This window comes from Pongo pygmaeus, chromosome 9 (genome assembly GCF_028885625.2).
Source record: "Pongo pygmaeus isolate AG05252 chromosome 9, NHGRI_mPonPyg2-v2.0_pri, whole genome shotgun sequence".
Classification (NCBI taxonomy): Eukaryota; Metazoa; Chordata; class Mammalia; order Primates; family Hominidae; genus Pongo; species Pongo pygmaeus.
In genome coordinates this window covers 126,687,841-126,706,166 of record NC_072382.2, presented here as the reverse complement: position 1 = coordinate 126,706,166, position 18,326 = coordinate 126,687,841, and the positions used below count along the sequence as shown (strand labels likewise).

Genomic DNA, 18,326 nt, shown 5'->3' with positions numbered 1-18,326 from the left:
GTATCGTCATTTCCTGTTCCTGTCCGGCTGAGGGGACTGGGACGTGTGGGTAAGCGCAGTCGCTGGGTAATGCGCCATGTGACGCGCTGTGGGACTGTAGTTCCTGGACCAACGCCGAGACTTCCTAAATCCCTCCGGAAAGGGATGCGTTGGGCCTGTGATCTGGCGACTGGGAGGGTCAGGAGTCCCAGTAGAGGAAACCACGGGAAAAGAATGAAAGAGGGAGGCGAGCCTGGCACGGCTTCCTGGAGAAACAAACTAAGCTAACAAATTTTTCGGATCCTTTGTGCAGCTAATTTTACAGTGCTGTTTCATACATGTTATTATATTTGGACATCACGGTCTGTTGAGTGGTCTCCCTCTCTACTGCAAGCTCTGCTGTAATCCAGAGACACTCAATTATCTCTGTAGGATAATTTATTCATTCGATTAACATACATTACTACGAGCTTTTTATAAACCAGTACTGTTCCAAGCACCAGAGATACATAGCTATGAACGAAACAAATATCCCTGCTCAGGAAATTCACAATAGAGTGAGGGGAAATAAGCGAATAAACAATGAGTAAGTAAATGTGTGTGATGTGGAGTAAATGCAAAGAAAGCGGATAGGGAGTGTGGTGGGCAGGGTGGGGATGGGAGGGATGAAATATTAGAATGTCCAGAGAAGCTGCACTGAGATACTTTTCAGCAAAGACTTAGATAATGGAAGAAGCCACTGTGCTCTTCAACGGAGGCTTTATAAACAAGTTCCAGATATAACAGCAAGTACAAACGCACCAAGGTGGGAGCATTGCCTGGTTGAGAAAAAGTCAGGAGGATAGTGTGACTGGAGCAGAGGAAGAGTGGAAGAATGCTGAGACAGTAGGTCAAGCAGGCAATCCGATCGAACATCATAAGCCACCATAGGTGTTGAGATGGGGAGCCACTGGAGCAAGGTTTGGAGCAAAGGAACACCATAATGTGACTTAAAATTTAAAAAATAATAATTCCAAATGCTGTAGTGAGAATAGACTGTAAAGAATACCAATTAGGTGGCTATTGCAATAATTCAGTTAAGGGATTGTGATGTCTTGGATCAAGGAGGTAGTGGTGGAGATGATGATAAGTGGTTGGATTCTGTATCTATTTGGGAGGCAAAACTTTCAGGATCTGTTGAAGGTTTGGATATGGATTGTGTGAGGGAGAGATGTCAAGGAAAACTAGGGGTTTCATCCTGAGCACCTGTCAGGATGAAATTACTATTTATTGAGATTGTGAAGATGGTGGAAGGAGTAGATTTGGAAAGGGGAAGATCAGGAGTTCAGTTTGGGGCAGGTTAAGTTTTATTTATCTAATCAACATCCGAGAAGATAGTATGAGAAAAAGTGTCTGGAGCTCAGAGAAGGGTTCTGGGCTGCCAATATAAGAGTTGTTAGACTGTAGATTTAAAGCCACGAGACTGGATGGAATCATCAAGGGGTTGAATATAGACAGATAAAAGAATAAATCCTAAAACAACCCCAGGGTATGTCAGTATTACAGAGGCTGAGAAAAAGAGGAGGAGAATGCTAAGAGATTGAGAAGGATTAATCAGTAAACCAAGGAAGAAAACTACGAGGGTGTGATACCTTGAAAGCCAGGTGAAAAAGAAATGTTCCATTGAGGGCAGACGATCTGTGTTAAATCGTACTGACAGATCAAATAAGGTAAGGACTGAAAACTGACTATTGGATTTGACCATGTGGAAGTGATTGATAACTTTTAAAAGAGCAGTGTCTTTAGAGCAGTTGGAGAGCAAAAGCCTGATGGGCTAGGCAAGAAAGAGTAGGAGAAGGAATTGGAGACAGCAATTTTAGACAATTGTTTCCATGAATTTTGTTGTGAAGGGACACAGTGAAAGAGGTGGCTGAAAGTAGAGGTAGGATCATTGGAGAGTTCTTTAAGATCATAGCATATATTTGTTATTGATGGAAATTAACCAGTAGATAGGAGAAAACTAATGATGCAGGAGAGATATGAGAGAATTTAGGGATCTACAGTCATGTGTCACTTAAAGATGGGGATACATTTTGATAAATGTTAGGTGATTTTGTCTTTGTGCAAACCTCATAGAGGAAATGGAATTTAGTGAACAAGTGGAGGGATTGGCCTTAGATAGCAGGAAGTATGGTTAATTATAATAATAGCAGAAAAGTTAGAATGCACAGTAAACTGATAATTAGGTAATGTGGTGGCAGGAGCTTATGGAAATTCTCTTCTGATTACTCTGTTTTCTCTGTAAAATAGTATTGTAGCCAGCCTCCAAGATGGCCCCTAATGATCCCCACCTCTTGGTGTTCACACCTTTGTGTAGTCCCCTCCCACATTGTATCTAGGTTGGTCTCTGTGACCAACAGAATATGACAGAAGGGATGGTATATTACTACAGAGGTTAGGTTATAAGAGACATGCTCACATGGGCTCACTCACTGTCTCTCCCTCCCTCCTTCCCTCCCTCCTTCCCTCTCAGATCTCTTGTTCTGAGGGAAGCCATGTACATCATTAGCCGTTCTATAAAGAGGATCACATGGCAAGAAACTGAAGCATTCTGCCAGCAGCCCTGTGAATGAACTTGGAAGTAGACCCTCCAGCCCTAATCAAGTCTTCAGAGACTGTACTCAGCCAACAATTGACTGCAACCTCATAAGAGACCCTGAGCCAGATCGCCCAACCAGAAACTGTGTGAGATAATGTTTGTTGTATTAAGATGCTAAATTTGAGGGTCATTTGTTATACAATGAGACAAGTAGGAGGTAAGGGACAATGAAAAGTTGGTAGAGTCAAGAAGTTGTAGGTCCCTGTGGTGGTCTAAAGTTTGTTAGAACAGGATACTCAAAAGAATGTGCTAAGATAAGAGGTGGTCTGAGAGTAGGATGCTTGGAGCTGAGTGTATGGAGAGGTTGTGGTTATTGGTGCTATCAAAGTCTATGGTATGACCAAAGGAGGGAAAGCTAAGGTAAGTTAAAGAACAAGATCAATGGAGAAGAGGTCATAGAAACCAAACACCAGAGCATTGATTGGATGATCCATGAGGATACTGAAATCACCCAAAAATATAACAAGAATGATGTTGGAGAGAGCCAGAAGCAACAGTCTTGAAAAGGCTTGGAGGTTGGTGGATAAGTACAGCTTGGAAACCCAAGCATGGTATATTCTGGTGACATGAGATTCAAAGTTGGAGGTGAGGTTAAGAAAAAGGGAGGAGGTGGTTTAGCAAAAAGCACTGAGTAACTGAATAGCAAGAAGGAAACCCATCCCACCTCCACCCAGAGGGACAAGGAACAAAAAACAGCTACTATTAGGTGAGTGCAAAAGTAATTGTGGTTTTTCATTGTTGGAATTTGCCATTTGATGTTGGAATACATGCTTGAATAAATGTGGTTATGTTATACGTCAGTTTAATCGGCATTTCTCACTGTTTTTTTTTTTTTTGCTAATGACTTACTTCTTGCTGTTTATGTTTATTTTAGACTATGGAAATTATGTTAGACAAAAAACAAATGTAAGCAGTTTTCTTATTCAAGTTCAAAATGGGCTGCAAAGCAGCAGAGACAACTTGCAACATCAAGAACACATTTGGCCCAGGAACTGCTAATGAACGTACAGTGCAGTGGTGGTTCAAGAAGTTTTGCAAAGGATGGCCAGGTGCAGCAGCTCACACCTGTAATCCCAGCACTTTGGGAGGCCAAGGCATCCAGAACACTTGAGGTCAGGAGTTCGAGACCAGCCAGGCCAACATGGTGAAACCCCATCTCTACTAAAAATAAAAAAATTAGCTGGGCATGGTGGCATGCACCTGTAATCCCAGCTACTCGGGAGGCTGAGGTGGGAGAAGCGCTTGAACCCGGGAGGCAGAGGTTGCAGTGAGCCGAGATTGTGCCACGGCACTCCAGTGACAGAACAAGACTCCGTCTCAATTTAAAAGAAAAAAAGAAAGAAAGTTTTGCAAAGGAGCTGAGAGCCTTGAAGATGATGAGCATAGTGACCGGCCATGGGAAGTTGACAACGACCAGTTGAGAGCAATCATTGAAGCTGATCCTCTTATAGCTACATGAGAAGTTCCCTAAGAACTCAATGTTGACCATTCTATGGTCACTCAGCATTTGAAGCAAATTGGAAAAGTAAAAAAGCTCGATAAGTGGGTGCCTCATGAGCCAACTGAAAATAAAAAAAAATATTGTTTTGAAATGTTGTCTTCTCTTATTCTACACAACAATGAACCATTTCTCGATCAGATTGAGATGTGCTATGAAAAGTAGATTTTATACAACAGCTGGCAATGACCAGCTCAATGGTTGGGCCCAGAAGAAGCTCCACAGCACTTCCCAAAGCACCAAAAACAGGTCATGGTCACCGTTTGGTGGTCTGCTGCCAGTCTGATCCACTACGGCTTTCCGAATCCTGGTGAAACCATTACATCTGAGAAGTATGCTTAGCAAATCAATGAGGCACTGAAAAGTGCCACACCTGCAGCTGACAGTGGTCAACAGAAAGGACCCAATTCTTCTCCACAACTACAATGGCCGACTGCATGTTGCACAACCAACCCTTCAAAAGTTGAACAAATTGATCTATGAAGTTTTGCCTCATCCACCATATTCATCTGACCTGTGGCCAACCAACTACCACTTCTTCAAGCATCTCAACAACTTTTTGCAGAGAAAACACTTCTACAACCAACAGGATGCAGAAAATGCTTTTTAAGAGTTCGGCGAATCCGGAAGCACAGCTTTTTACACTACAGGAATAAATGAACTTATTTCTGATTGGCAAAAAGGTGTTGATTGTAATGGTTCCTATTTTGATTAATAAAAATGTATTTGAGCCTAGTTATAATCACTTAAAATTCATGGTCCAAAACCACAATTACTTTTTTTTTTATTATACTTTAAGTTCTGGGATATGCATGCAGAACATGTAGGTTTGTTACATAGGTATACATGTGCCATAGTGGTTTGCTGCACCCATCAACCCATCATCGTCTATCTTTTTTGTTAATCTTTGCAAAAAACCAGCTCCTGGATTCCTTGATTTTTTGAAGAGTTTTTCGTGTCTCTATCTCCTTCAGTTCTGCTCTGATCTTAGTTATTTCTTGTTTTCTGCTATTTGCTCTTGCTTCTTTAGCTCTTTTCATTGTGATGTTAGGGTGTCAATTTTATATCTTTCCCACTTTCTCCTGTGGGCATTTAAGTGCTATAAATTTCCCTCTAAACACGACTTTAGCTGTGTCCCAGAGATTCTGGTACATTGTGTCTTTGTTCTCATTGGTTTCAAATAACTTATTTATTAATGTCTTAATTTCATTATCTACCCAGTAGTCATTCAGGAGCAGGTTGTTCAGTTTCCATGTAGTGCAGTTTTGAGTGAATTTCTTAATCCTGAGTTCTAATTTGATTGTACCGTGGTCTGAAAGACTGTTATGATTTCCATTCTTTTGCATTTGCTGAGGAGTGTTTTGCTTCCAATTATGTGGTCAATTTTAGAATAAGTGCGATGTGGTGCTGAGAAGAATGTATATTCTGTTGATTTGGGGTGGAGAGTTCTGTAGATGTTTGTTAGGTGTGCTTGATCCAGAGCTGAGTTCAAGTCCTGAATATCCTTGTTAATTTTCTGTCTCGTTGATCTGTCTAATATTGACAATGGAGTGTTAAAGTCTCCCACTATTATTGTGTGGGAGTCTAAGTCTCTTTGTAGGTCTCTAAGGACTTCCTTTATGAATCTGGGTGCTCCTGTATTGGGTGCATATATATTTAGGATATTTAGCTCTTTTTGGTGTATTGATCCCTTTACCATTATGTAATACTCTTCTTTGTCTCTTTTGATCTTTGTTGGTTTAAAGTCTGTTTTATCAGAGACTAGGATTGCAACTCCTGGTTTTTTTTTTTTTTTGCTTTCCATTTGCTTGGTAAATATTCCCCTATTCCTTTATTTTGAGCCTATGTGTGTCTTTGTACATGAGATGGGTCTCCTGAGTACAGCACACTGATGGGTCTTGACTCTATCCAATTTGCCAGTCTGTGTCTTTCAGTTGGGGCATTTAGCCCATTTACATTTAAGGTTAGTATTGTATGTGTGAATTTGATCCTGTCATTATGACGCTAGCTGGTTATTTTGCCCGTTAGTTGATGCAGTTTCTTCACAGTGTTCATGGTCTTTACAATTTGGTATGTTTTTGCAGTGGCTGGTACCAAAACCCCAATTACTTTTGCACCAACCAAATACTTGAGAAGGCAACAGAGAGGTTGAATTGCATACCTCCGTACACAGACACATACTCACACACCAACACTTGGGAAGAAGTGTTGTTAGGTATCCCCTTTGTTTTCTTCAACCCTCCACCACAAGGTCTGTGCCTCCCACTAGCACCTGGACCAGTGGTTTCATAATAATCTACATTCTTTTTTTTTTTTTTTTTTGAGACAGAGTCTTGCTCTGTCACCCAGGCTGGAGTGCAGTGGTGCAATCTTGGCTCACTGCAATCTCCACCTCCCGAGTTCAAGCGATTCTCCTGCCTCAGCCTCTCCAGTAGCTGGGATTACAGGCACCTGCCACCATGCCCAGCTAATTTTTGTATTTTTAGTAGAGATGGGGTTTCACCATGTTAGCCAGGCTGGTCTTGAACTCCTGACCTCAGGTGGTCTGCCTGACTCAGCCTCCCGAAGTGCTGGGATTACAGCTGTGAGCCACCACACACAGCCAATAATCTACATTCTTGATATGTCCAGAGAATTCACATCTAAGGCCCTGTTCCCATTTTCTGACCTCTTCAGGAACGCTTATATTCTGTATAACCAGAGTTGGTTTCTCAGCAAGGAAACTGTTTGCTTAGAAATGTCTATCTTCTTCAGAAACTTAAAAGAATGGATATTGCTGGCACCAAAGTGTTGAGGCCCTGCTCCAGAGCACTCCTCATCGGTGTTGGATATAATCCCTTTTCTGTGTCTGGGGGATCCCTGGACGTGTCTGCACAAAGCCCCAAGTCACTGGGTCCTTGGCAGCAGTCCACCCCACACAGAACTGATTGTTTCATGAGCACGAGGGAGCAATTTGCATTTTTGGTCACTACTTTCCTATCTGTTGCTGGCTGACCCACACCTGTAACAAATTAGAAAACCTGGTCACATGTCAGTTCTCAGGGCATAGCCTAAGGAGAACATCTATAGAAGTGAGAAACCTGCCTATCTCTATTCTCAGGGGAACTGGATTTTGGGGAATGAAGCCTCAGGCAGCTGAGTCATGGCCACTTTCAGCCCGTCTCCCAAGTTTCAGCAGGGTGTTCCAGGGCTAACTGATATTCTGGGCTATTTCCTGAAAATGGACCATAGCACTCTCCTTTTTCTTCCTCCTCCTTATCCACCTCTCAAAATAACCTTTCTAACTAGGATAACTAGAGGAGTCCTTCTGCTTGCCTGCGCAGACCAGGTTTCTGCAGTAGCATTTCACTGTAAATGGCACCAATAGCAGATTGCTCCAGTTAAGCCCAGTTTTCTCAATAGCATCTGCTGTACTACTTTTTGCGAAAGATTCTCTAGTTTTACCATGGATGCAGAAGTCTTTTTCTCCTTACTCTTGGTGTGTGATTAAAAGAAAATTAACAGGGATTTCAGCATCTCTCTACATTACCAAGTATTCATCTAAGATAGTTGAGAGATGCACTACCCAGATCTTCCAAGGAAGGGCTTTTTGGCTGTCTGCTCCCTCCGCGACAGAGCGAGACTCTATCTCAGAAATAAATAAATAAATAAATAAATAAGTCCTTCTTTCTATTCCCTGTTGACACTGTTGAGCCTCTGAATTATCTCAGTGCTACCCCATCTCTAGTCTTTCCAAATACATGAGCCAATAAAGTTCTTTATTATTAATGCCAATTTGCATTAGGTTTTATATTATTTGTAACGTAGACCATAGACAAGCTCTGAGATGAGTCCATTGGTAAATATTGGAGACTAAAAGAGACAAGCAGAATGAGTCAGAGCTACCTACAAAAATTGGTTCCTGGAGCGGCCTCAAAACTGAGCCCTTCAATTCCAGATCCAGGTCTTATGTATTCATGCAATATGCCTCTCCTCTAATGGTTGATGGTACTTCACTGGGATATCTATTCTTTGAAGCCAAAGAAGCTTGACTAAGGTAGGAGACTTTTCCTTTTTTTTTTTTTTTTTTTTGAGACAAATTCTCACTCTGTCGCCCAGGCTGGAGTGCAGTGATGCGATCTCGGCTCACTGCAACCTCTGCCTCCCAGGTTCAAGAGATTCTCCCGCCTCAGCCTCTCGAGTAGCTGGGATTACAGGCATGTGCCACCACACCCAGCTAATTTTTTGTATTTAGTAGAGTCAGGGTTTCGCCATGTTGGTCAGGCGAGACTTTTACTTTAAAGCTAGTTTTAGCCAAAATTATTTTATCTATCCTTGTTACTTATATTATTCACTCTATGCTTGATTTTTTTTAAAAAAATCTCTTGAAGTATAAAAATTGTAATCATTAAAGATACTTAAAAAATATGTTGCAGGCTCTAAAAGCAATTTTTAAAAAGGAATTTAAAAAATGTAACCCTTAAAAGGTGTAAGACATGAGGCCTTAAAAGAGAAAATAAGAGGAAAAAGTTCTGGAGAAGATAGTGTGATGGCTGCACAAAAATGTGAATGTACTAAATCCCACTGAAATGTACACCTTAAGTTAAAATGATAAACTGTATATTTTGTATATTTTACCACAATAAAAATAAATGAAAATAGAATTTTATTTTAAAAAAAAGCAGTAAGGCTCTCTAGATAACGATTTGGAGAAAGCCAAGTTATTCGTTTGTGTGTGTTCAGCTATGATTGTTTAAATTATCTACTATTAATAGTCACATTCTCTATATCCCAAATCTTTGTGGATAGCATATTACAGTGGAGAAAGGGGTTTTAGAGACAAACTTGGGTTTATGTTCCGGTTCTGCAATTTACTGTCTGTGGTCAAGTCACATTATCTAAGTCTTTATTTCTAGATATGTAACATACGTAATAATAATTGACCCTTGAGGGTTTGTGTTTTGTGAGAAGTAATGTTACATATGTAAAATATGTCATGCGTAATAGACTTTCAGTAAATGCTTGCTAATATTTTTTTTAGGAAGCAAGATAGAAGTCATAAAACCTTAGAAGATTTTGATTTGTCTTCCCAGCATCCCTTCTCCCACTTTTTCTAGTAATGGCCCCACCTGTGACTGTGGGGTTAAGTACATGGCCCAGCCTGAGATAGTGTTCTAGTCTCCTTGCTACAGTGATTGATCCAGAGTTGTGCATGTGACCTAAGCCACGGCCTTTTGCCAAGATTATTTTTTAACTAGTTCCATCAAGAGTCTTCTTCTCCTGCCTGCATGACAAGTTGTACTGTCCAATATGTTAACCACTAGATACATGTGTTAAGTTTAATTACAATTAAACGAAATCTATAATGTATTTCCTCAGTCCCACTAGCCACATGGGGCTAATTAATGGCTACTATCTTTGACAGCACAGATATAAAATACTGTCTTATTTCCAATTATTCGTGCTCCCTGAAAAATTTTGTTACATAATGCAAGAAATTCTTCCCTTTTTGCTTCAGATAGTTCCAGTTGAACTTCAGTCACTTACAATCAAATTATCTTGACAAATCACATTCCTTAGTTTGTCGGGCAACAAACCAGATGCAGAATCTTGGAGGCCTGACTTTGGCAAGGATCTTTAAACTAGACAAAGCCAAATCCTGTAAGTACTGCAACAAGGGGAAAAATTGGGGGCTGTCTTCAAGACACCTCTGCTAACAACTTAGCTAGGGCCTTCTTTTAAGAAATGTGGTCCCTCCCCATATTGAATCCTGTGTATCACAAATCTATCTTCTTAGTGTCCCTGGCCTAACCAGTGGGGGCCCTGTTTCCCTTGCTGACTAAGCTTTGTTTTTTATGGTCCTGTCACCTGCCTGTTCCCTTTTCTCACATCTTGTCTCAGAACTCTCCTTTTCTTACTTAGTTTTTACTTCTGGGCCTGGCTGAAGGCAACCTCTTTCAGGGGTACTGCATTATGAACATTAGACGGGAAGCACAGCTGAGTCTAGGCTGTGCCAACTTGTAAAATGTGTGACTTGGAGCAGTTCATTTAACCTCTCTAAGCTTCATGATCCTCCTTGAAAAATGGAAAAAAAAAAATCCCACTGCACAGCGTTGTTAGAAGGTTAAATAAAATAATATTCTAAAAGATAATTTGTAAAGGGCAATGCAAGTGTTTTATCAATTATACTTGCTTATAGATGTAGGTACAGCCTTCCCAGCTGTAATATATTTCAGCTCCTAGACAGGGATCCAGGGATGGTGTCGTCTGTTACTTTTGAATGTGCCGCCTTCCTCCTCTTCCACATCCCACCACTTTTATTAACGTTTGGAACATAGAGTGTTCTTCACACAGTAGGCAATTATCAGATGCTGGCCAGCTGATTCCCATTTCTGAGCCTCCCTCTTTGGTAGGAGGGTGAACGACGGCAGAGGGCAGTGAATCCTTCCCCTGACACGGTTGGTGGGTGGACACCATCTGAGGATCTAGGAGAAGGGAAACAATGAAGACTTTCATGAGTTGGGGTGTGATTTGTGGCTTCCCCATGATTTTTCAACCTGTTTGTATTTAAGCACTGAAGCTTTACAAGAACAGAACTCCAGAGATATTCTCCAGAATGTCCTTGCTGCATCTTAAATAGGTCAGCAAAAGCTGGTTCTTTCCAGCCCTTTAATACCAATTAATTTCCCCTCTTTGTTCCTCTGGAGAGTGGCTGAATAGAGCACGTTTAGCAACCATGGACACAAGCCTGAGTCCCTCTCAGTTTCTGAGGGGGCCGAAATTCTATTCAAAAATCAAATATTTACTCTCAGTATAAAAGACTTTGATGTTCTCCTGTTTTCAGTAGAGAAATGGGAGCACCTCCTTGCTGCCCTTCTGAAATTTACTCAGGACCCCATGCCACTCCCGGGATCATGTATTTCTCCCAACAAACTCCACATCTTGTGGAGACACCATATCTCTGCAGAACCCTTTTCATCTGAGTAACTCTTCATGTTTACAGAAATCTGCAGCCAGCAAAACCAATGTTCAGGATGAAGGAGCCTTTTGACTGCATTTCTACTTTCTATTTGATGTTTTTCTGAGGCCCCCAGAGTAGGGCCACCTAGGAGAACTTTAGAAAGAAAACGAATAGAAAAAAAATGTTCTTGGGGAGGGCCATTCCTCACTGTCCAGGCATACAGAAAGCTTGTTTTGTTCCGAAGGGAGCTGGCTAATCTGTCTCTTATTCAGAGCTTGCTGTAGGAGCTGGGCCCTGCCTCCTCTCAACACAAAGCCTCATACAAACTCGTTGTTTCCCAGGCAATGTGCTGCAGCTCTACAAATTCTCTGGCTGGTGTTTGCCTCCTGAGTCCTCTGTCCATTAGGAGAAATCAAACTTATGGTAGAGACAACACTAGTACCATTTGCATATAGATTTATACAACAAAAAATAAAAATGAAAATAACTTCATCACTAGGCCAGGCACGGTGGCTCACACCTGTAATCCCAGCACTTTGGGAGGCTGAGGCGGGTGGACCACGAGGTCAGGAGTTCAAGACCAGCCTGGCCAAGATGGTGAAACCCCGTCTCTACTAAAAATACAAAAAAAATTGGTTGGGCGTGGTGGCGGGCGCCTGTAGTCCCGGCTACTCGGAAGGCTGAGGCAGATAAGTGCTTGAACCCGGGAGGCGGAGGCTTCAGTGAGCAGAGATCATGCCACTGCATTCCAACCTGGGTGACAGAGTGAGACTCCATCTCAAAAAAAAAAAAAAAAGAAAGAAAGAAAGAAAATACCTTCACCAATACTAGAAGACCCAAGGAGTGGGGAGAGAGGGCTGCTTCATATCCAGAGCTTAGTCAGGGGGTAGGTCCTGGAGGGTAAAAGCTTATACCAGGAGAAGGAATTCCTACTGGTGCATTAGGGGTTGGTCAAAAGCCTAAGCTTTTTTGATGATCAGTCTGGGATCTAATCCAAATTTTGTCACCTAACAGCTATGTGACCTTAACAAGCTGCTGACCTCTCAGAAGTTTTTCTTGTTTGTAAGATGGGGTTGGAAGAAATAAATAAGCAAATATCTATATATGTAATGGTTGACACAGTCAAATGCAGAGTAGCACTCTCTCTCTTTCTCTCTCTGTCTCTCTCACACACACACACACACAGAGAGAGAGAGAGCAGTTAGAAGAGGGAGGTAAGAAGCCTCAGAAATTAACCTCTCCTTACCCCTCAGAAGCATCCCCTTAGCTCATATCTGATGGTAGTTGGTGGATAAATACCCCAGCTCCCTATCCCCTAGGAGGCATATTCTTTACTACCACCTAGGGCTCTCAGGAGGAATAAGCTCTAGCTGCCCACAATAGTGATTTGCTTCATATGCAGCCTTTACTGGCTTTCCTTTACCAGTTTCATTCCCCCAATATACTGCCTGGTTCAGCTATAATTACCTTTTGGATAAACTATTTGACTTCTTGACTTAGGATCTGCCTCTGAGGAAACCCAAACTAAGATACCAATATTTCTTCAAATTTTTGAAGGCCTAGGTTTTCAGGATCATCCCTGACTCCATACTCCTGCTTCAGCTGAATTAGTCAGTTTAGAGCTCATTTCACAGTTCTACATATGCCGTCCTTTTTCCATACCATGTTGTACCAAACCTGGAACTCAGTCCTCTGTGTCAGTATAAATGCACACATGCTAATTGTATTCATTTTCTATGCTACATAACAAATACTGCAAATTTAGCAGCTTAAAACAGCATACATGTATTATTATTATTTGAGACAGGTTCTGGCTCTGTCACCCAGGCTGGAGTGCAATGGTACAATCTCAGCTCACTGGAGCCTCAACCTCCTGGGCTCAAAGGATCCTCTCACCTCAGCCTCCAGAGTCACTGGGACTACAGGTACACACCATCATGCCCAGCTAATTTTTTGTATTTTTTTGTGGAGACGAGGTTTTGCCATGTTACCCAGGCTGGTCTCCAACTCCTGGGCTCCAGCCATCTGCCTGTCTCAGCCTCCCAAAGTGCTGGGATTACAGGCATGAGCCACCATGCCTGGCAGCATACGTTTATTTTCTTACAGTTTCTTTGAGTCAGGAGTTCACACACAGCTTAGATAGATCTGCTGCTCAGGGTCTCTCACCAGACTTCAATTAAGGTGTCAGCTGTCCAAGTTCCTTTCTGGAGCCTGGGGGGGTCCTCTTCCAAACTCATATGGTTGTTGGAAGAATTCAGTTCCTTGTGGTTGTAGCACTGAGGTTCCTTTTTTTTTTTTTTTTTTTTCTTTGCTGGCTGTTGACTGACAGTTGCTCTCAACTCCTGGAGGAGGCCAGCAGTTCCTTGCCACAGGGTCCTCTCATGCCCTGGTGGTACACTAGACAATCTCTCTCTGGTCTGTGTCTTCCATATTGTAACCTAATCAAGAGAGTGCCTATCCCATCACCTTTGCCATATTTTATTGGCTAGAAGCACACACACATACTGCATTTGAGTGTAGTAAAGTTTTGAAGAAGAAGTTTTCTTCAAGTTGAAGTTTTGAAGAAGACAAAGGAGGGGAGGTATACAGTGTAACAATGCAAGCTGCTCTTAAATTTTCTTCAATTCCCCACCATCCCCTCTTCCTGTCTTCATCTCTCTCCGCTTTGCACTTTCCTTGCCCCCAAATTCCTGTTTATTTCTAACGAGGAGCAATTTATCTTTTTGTTCCTTGACTCTTAATGCTCAAGGTCTTACCTTCTACTTCATGTGGCATATCAAGATATCTTTCTTGCTAAAGAAAATTCCCTCACTCACAGGAATTTTGGTGCCATTGGTTGGAAGGCTTTTTCTCATTCTGCTACCAACAATGGTTCATAATTTAGTGGAGGAGACGGATATGGCTCAATTAATAGCAGGAAGTGAATGAAGGGGAGGAGGAGGCATGCTAAACATAAAAATCACCACTGATGGGATATTATTAGTAAGGGCGATTTCTAAATCTCTCTTATAGTATTATCATTATTCCCTGGAGACAGAGGAACAGGCCAGGTGGGTGGGGACACTCTTACTTCTAATAGTAGAGTTATTTAAGATGGTACTTATTCACATGTCATTCATGTGTGTTATTTTTTCTTGCCTTTACTATTAAGTAATTTAATTTTTTAGATGATTTTTGCTTGTTCATTTGTTTTTAAGTAACACTGGGAGTCCAGGGTCCATCAGTAGATAGCCGTTTACCTTTGGGCAAATTACTTAACCCCGCTACTCCTTGGTTTCCTCATCTGAAAAAATAGAGAAGTGAGACAAGGTTATCATAAGTGTCTCTTGCTGCACAGTGAGTCCACTGCTCTGTGACTGTTACAAGACCTTCAGTTCGTGGAAGACAGGGTTCAGTTTTACAACTTCTTAGCCTCCTTTTTTGTTTGTTTATTTGTTGTTTTGGCCAGCTGTCACAGAGGTTTGCATCGGATGATGATTTGGTTAAAATCACTAGCTTCCTCCTTCTTCCCATTCTCAGAAGACAGATACTTCTGAGTTTCTGCTGGTGGATGCATGTGTGTTGAGGCGCTCCATCCTGAGCTGCAGGGGCTCTGCCTGGGTGCTCAGTGCAGAGGTGTGAGTACCAGCAGCCAGGGCTGCCACTGTTGCAGGGGAGAGGAGTCCAGATTCCAGAGCCCCAGAGGGGTTTCCAAATAAGGAGTATTCTGAAGCAACTGTGTGCAGTGAAGGGGCCAAGAGAATTGGGCTATGCTGCTCAGAAGAGGACAGTGCCCTTGGAAATGAATCTGTCAGAGTGCTCAGAGAAGGCAGGGCGGTGGGCCTTGGCTGAGCAAGGGATGACTGCCGTCGACACCATTGTTGGAGCAGCCTCATTATGCAGAGCTCAGAATTGGGCCCCATGGGGAGATCCAGAGGAATGAAGAATTATGTTCCCTGCTCCAGAGAGGCTTGCAGGCTCATGAGGAAATGGCTGCAATAACCACACTTTCTGATCCAAAAATTGGACATGTGGACTAACTAAATATACTTTTGACATTAAAGAAATGTAACATTAATAGTCAGAATATCCCTTAAAAAAAAAAAAAAACAGCCAGCATCATCAACAATTACATGAGACAGACATACCCAGAGGAAAAAACTCAAAGAACACAAGGAAGGATAACATAAGGCGAGCCGAGACAGCTGAGATAAACACTCTGTGTCATGTGTGAAGCTGTTACTTTATCTTTCTGTAAATCAATTGCCTATTGGATCAGTGTCCCCACTCAAAGTGAGCCCCGGTTATTTCTGGGAATTCCCAAGGGATGCCTCATATGTGTCCACAAACTGTGGCCTCACTCCCTTGCTTGCTCCCCCAACCCCCAGTCGTCCAGCTGCTTGAGAAGCCCTCTAAAGGAACTAAGGCAAGGGCTTATCCATTCAGTATTTGGCAACTGCCTATTGAGTACCTACTATGTGCCTGCCCTGTATTCGGTACTATGGACAGAGAGACAAATAAGACAGCTCTTAAATCAAAGAGTTCTCTGTTTCTTAGGAGAGAAAGGCACATAAGTAGATGATTATAAGTTTCTAAAGGCCTACTCATTCGCTGGAAGCAAGATTGCAAAATTGCTTCTTGTACATTCCGACGTACAAAGGAAAGGAAAGGCCTTTATGTCTTTGTAGTTGCTGTGATCTTCCACATGAACCTCTCACCCCCCAGGGTAGCAGAGGAAAATATCATTCCATCTCAGTAAGCCCAGTCGGATCCAACCATTTTCACACTGTCTTTAGGTAGCTCAGTCTCTGCTTGGATAGCTCGCGCAATTGCTCAAGCAGTCTTTCCAATGTCCTCTCCCAATCCCAGCTCCTCTCTAATAAGAGTTGGGGTAAATATACATGGTGTGGCTCAAGTAACCTTGTGGCAACAGGGGGAGACAGTGTCTGTGGACCTGTGTGGTATTCTCAGGTTTCCCACCAGTCTCTACTCAGAGTCTATATTTTTTCCTAGCCTGATGAGCTACCTGAGGCTCCCACCACAGCAGTAGGTGGTCCCAGCTGTTGCCTCTGGCCTCAGAATCCCCATACATGGCAGTGCCTTTGCTCAATCTTCTGCTTCCTGCCAGTTCTTTTTTTTTATTTTTTATTTTTATTATTATACTTTAAGTTTTAGGGTACATGTGCACAATGTGCAGGTTAGTTACATATGTATACATGTGCCATGCTGGTGTGCTGCACCCATTAACTCGCCATTTAGCATTAGGTATATCTCCTAATGCTATCCCTCCCCCCTCCCCCCACCCCACAACAGTCCCCAGAGTGTGATGTTCCCCTTCCTGTGTCCATGTGTTCTCATTGTTCCATTCCCATCTATGAGTGAGAACATGCGGTCTCTGGTCTTTTGTCCTTGCGATAGTTTACTGAGAACGATGATTTCCAATTTCATCCATGTCCCTACAAAGGACATGAACTCATCATTTTTTATGGCTGCATAGTATTCCATGGTGTCTATGCGCCACATTTTCTTAATCCAGTCTATCATTGTTGGACATTTGGGTTGGTTCCAAGTCTTTGCTATTGTTAATAGTGCCACAATAAACATACGCATGCGTGTGTCTTTATAGCAGCATGATCTATAGTCCTTTGGGTATATACCTGCCAGTTCTTTACCCTCTCAGCACTTATGAGTCTCCTCTAGGGCTTCTGGACACCTAGAAGCCCTTGCAAATTCTGTGCAGGTATAAAGAGCCACCTCTGGGGCAGGGAAGTGGGGATATTGAGAACTTAGATCCTCTTAGTCTCCCTCTAGCACATTTTTCTTTCCACAGTGCTTCAGGATAACAAGGGCAGACTTCGGGCTTTCTATTTCCCAAACACCGCATCCTCCTTTTACTCCCATCCTTAAGCCTCAAGGCCCAGCCATCACAGGCAAAGAGGCCATTTATCTACACTCCAGAAGGACTCTGTGTTCCAGTCCACAGGCTGATCTATGATATGTCAAGGGATAGATTAAAAAAATTAGAATGCTCTTTTGTCCCTTACAAAGACTGGCTAAGCCTTTCATCTTGCTACGGACTTTGAAATGCTATTTTAAATGTCAGAAGCTGAATATTGACTCTTTCTTTTCGTGTACCTGCTATAATAACATTAGCTCTTCCGGTGGAAGAAAGGTGCCTTGAGTTGTCTAGGAAAAAGTCATAAACACAGAAATGCAAAAGGAAAAAAGAATCCTCTTTATATATTTCAGAATGTTTTCAGAGAGTTCTGTGAAGTTCAGTGCTTCCCAACTCTTCTCCCTCTGCCGAGGCTCAGAAGGGCTATGTAATAATGTTTCAGTTCTAGAAAGTTGACCTACTCAGGCTTTCTCCAGTATGTAAAAAGAATATTTAGAGAGATAATTGCTGCATTTACAAAACCAAGACCAGGGGTTAGGGATGACCAAGAGGGAAGTTGTGAAGTTTGGTCTCCCAAAAATATAAAGATCCCAGCATGAATGAAAAAAGAAACAAGAAAAGGCAATTTTCAAAAAGTTTAAAATGTTATCTCTGTAACAAAGGATTTGCTAGGTACTCTTCTGTACCAAATCTTCATCAATGCTCCCAACAATTCCCCTCAAGGAAGCTATTCTTTTCCCCATTTTACAGATTAGAACTTGGAGGCTCAAAGAGGTTGCGAGCCCATCCCAAGATCACAGTTACTAGGCATTCATTCCCCTGGCCGCCCTCATGAAAAGGTGTGAACACGTCAATGGGGCTCAGAGTAGAGCTAGGGTGTTTCTCCTCTTCACAGCCTCGAAACAGGAGGGCACAGCTAGGCTGTTAAGCTGATAACAGAACCCCGGGATGCTGGCTGTTAGAAGATGACCTTCATTTGGCTCAGACATGTTCTGGAAAATTGGCTGAAAGCAGGGGAATGAACAGAGTGGCTTCTGGAAAGAGGTGTCCACCATCTATGTGATTCTATGATAGAAGAGAAAATTCCAAGCCAGGGAAAGACAAGTGTAAAAGTAATAGAATTCAAGCTGTTTTCCAGTCTTCTTCCTTTGGGATGGAACAGGGGTTTTCCATTTCTTCAGCAATTCTCTGGAGTCTTTCACTTCCCAGCTTTTTAAAAGCTCTTCTCCCTCCCTTTTCAGAGCTTATTGGAGGTCTGTCCTGGCATGTACCCTCCTCCTCAGGGAGAAGGAGTGTGAGGTGGAGACAGGGTAGGTTGGGACACAAAGTCCAGTTAAGTGTGTGTCCCAGCTCAGTGCTCTGAGCCCAGATCCTCATCTCCCCGGGTAGTGAGGCT

The 18,326-nt window shown here is 42.4% G+C and overlaps 1 long non-coding RNA gene across 1 annotated transcript; it reads left to right on the top strand.

The window, feature by feature from the left end:
• The first annotated feature begins 11 nt into the window (after positions 1–11).
• Positions 12–4,848, top strand: LOC134740342 (uncharacterized). Its single transcript, XR_010127740.1, has 3 exons — positions 12–565; positions 2,492–2,703; positions 3,492–4,848. It is a non-coding gene; the product is annotated as an uncharacterized LOC134740342 (long non-coding RNA).
• Positions 4,849–18,326: the final 13,478 nt, after the last annotated feature.